Source organism: Bison bison, unplaced genomic scaffold, assembly GCF_000754665.1.
Source record: "Bison bison bison isolate TAMUID 2011002044 unplaced genomic scaffold, Bison_UMD1.0 scf7180017864144, whole genome shotgun sequence".
NCBI classification, from domain to species: Eukaryota; Metazoa; Chordata; class Mammalia; order Artiodactyla; family Bovidae; genus Bison; species Bison bison.
This window is the reverse complement of record NW_011494716.1, coordinates 1724684-1726548: the sequence shown is the minus strand read 5'-3', so window position 1 is coordinate 1726548 and position 1865 is coordinate 1724684. Positions and strand designations below refer to the sequence as shown.

The following is a 1865-nucleotide window of genomic DNA, read 5'->3' as shown; positions in this document are numbered from 1 at the left end:
GTGTGGGGTACCCGCTCCAACCTCCTCATACCCGGGGAGGCTGGAATGAGGAAACGCGGGGGAGGCCCACGGGCCTGGCCGGCCAGGCGGCCCAGCCAGCTGAGAGAAAGCAGTCCGGCTGCCTCTGGAATGTGGAAACCGATAAAAGGAAGGAGGCCGAGCCCCCACCCCCCCTCAGGGCACCCCTGCCTGCCCCTAAACACAGCCGTGCTCCGGTCACGCGCGCGCGCAGACACATGCCCACGCCAGACACACGCCCACTGGGCTGTGCTTTGAGACACACATACACACACGCCCTCCCCCTTCTCCAAGAACTCTCAAATTCCACAGCAGTGAGGGGAGCTGGTTTTCTTGGCAGTGCAGAGCCTTGGGCTCCCTGGCCCAGGGAGGGGACTTGAGGGGGGCTCCAGGAGGGATCATTAACCCCGTAAAGTGGCACTGCTGTCCCTCCCATGAGCTCAGGGCCTGCCAGTGTCAGGGTTGCTTCTGTGGGCAGAGGGCTCACCCAGCCTTCCCTCCCGTCACTTAGAACTGGCTGGCCGGCCTGCTGAGGTGGGAGCTGCCTCCAGGGCCCAGCTGAGACCCTGCCCCCCTGATCTCAGGAGCTGCCTGGCCCAGGGGTGGCGTCCACTTAAAAGTCCCCACAAGGACTCAGCTCTCTTTACCTGGGACTTGACCTGGCTCCCCAACCAGTGGAGGTGATCAGGACCCCTCTCCTGCCCAGGGCATCTCCCTGGGGACATCTGCCTGGGGCAAGCACAGGTGTGGGCACTGTCTGAGGGACTTTATCATGTCGAACCCCTCCTCCTCCACGTCCAGGGTCTGGAGAACGTGGTGCCATACCAGCTATTGCCCTGGGCCACCCACCCAAGCTGACTCTCTGGACCCTCAGGTCCCAGTCTGCAGCTGCAGGAGGCCAGGGGAGGTAGGGACAGTCAGTGCCCGGGCCCCCAGCCTGGCACGCGTGTGCTCATCCTCCCTGGACCGGGGGGTGGAGGGGCAGATAATGGTCTGGAGGGAATCCAGCTGGGCTGCTCATTACCAGAGCCCTCTTCCTGCCTCTGACACTCTGTTTACAGAAGCTCTGGGGGCTGATTCCCTTGGGAGAAGACCGCAAACTCAGGAGACTGCTCTCCCATCCCCCTGCGCCTGCCTGCCTCAGCCCTCTTGGGCCTTGCCAACAGCTGGGCCCGTACTGGACATCATGGCCCGCTGAACTTGCTGACCCCACTCGGAGGTCACCTGCCCAGCCACCCCTCTGTGTCCCCAATGCCCAAAGTCTAGCCTAGTGGGATGGGACCTTGAGATTTAGCTGAGTCCCCCCCGCCCCCGGCCCTGGAGGCTCTTGGCCTGGAGAGGGGGGGCTCTGGGTCTTGGTGCCACACTCCGTCCGGAGCCTCACCTGCCCTTGGTGCAGAAGTTGAGCAGAGTGACCCTCATGGCCACTTCCTCCTTCCCACCTTTCACACTCCACCCCTCAACCCCAACGGGAGGGGTAGTCAGCGACCCTGGTGTGGTAATCGTTAACGAATGAGGGTGAGGCAGAATGCTTGGCACCAATCAGCTGGCCTGCCAGTGACCACAGGGGACCTCGCAGCCTTCAGGCCCCAGGGCTGCCAGCCCAGGGACACAATAGATTAGGCTGGCTCCAGGCCACTGGGTTCTCAGCCTGAGCAAAGCCCCTTCCCTGGAAGAGGCAGAGATGGGCCAGCCTAATACCTGGAGTACGACCCCAGCCGGCCAGGCAAGGTCCATACCCGGCTCCAATGGGGCTGCATGCCTGTGGCCCCCATGCTCTGCCCTGAGTGACAGGGGCCCTCAGCGCCGAGCCCAGGCCGTGGATCTGCACAGGGGGGCGGGGATCG

General features: G+C 63.9%; 1 protein-coding gene across 1 annotated transcript in view; it reads right to left on the bottom strand.

The window, feature by feature from the left end:
• VASN (vasorin) overlaps positions 1 to 1865 on the bottom strand; it is an 11002-nt gene that overhangs the window by 8495 nt on the left and 642 nt on the right. The window lies entirely within an intron of this gene.